A 209-nucleotide genomic window follows, 5' to 3' on the forward strand; every position below is an offset into this window, starting at 1 on the left:
ATGAGGTCTCACCAAGTTGCCCAGGTGGGTCTCGAACTCACGGGCTCAGGCAATCCACTCCACTCACCTCGGCCTCCTAAAGTGCTGGGATTACAGGCTGAGCCACCAAGCCCGGCCGTGACACTGTATTTTTTTAAAAAAGAAAGAAAAATAGATGCAAGCCCCTGGCCCAGCAATAGAAAACAATCAATTGTTGAGGAGAGATGGAA

The sequence above is a fragment of the Carlito syrichta genome, unplaced genomic scaffold (assembly GCF_000164805.1).
Source record: "Carlito syrichta isolate Samal-C Ts95f unplaced genomic scaffold, Tarsius_syrichta-2.0.1 Scaffold316427, whole genome shotgun sequence".
Classification (NCBI taxonomy): Eukaryota; Metazoa; Chordata; class Mammalia; order Primates; family Tarsiidae; genus Carlito; species Carlito syrichta.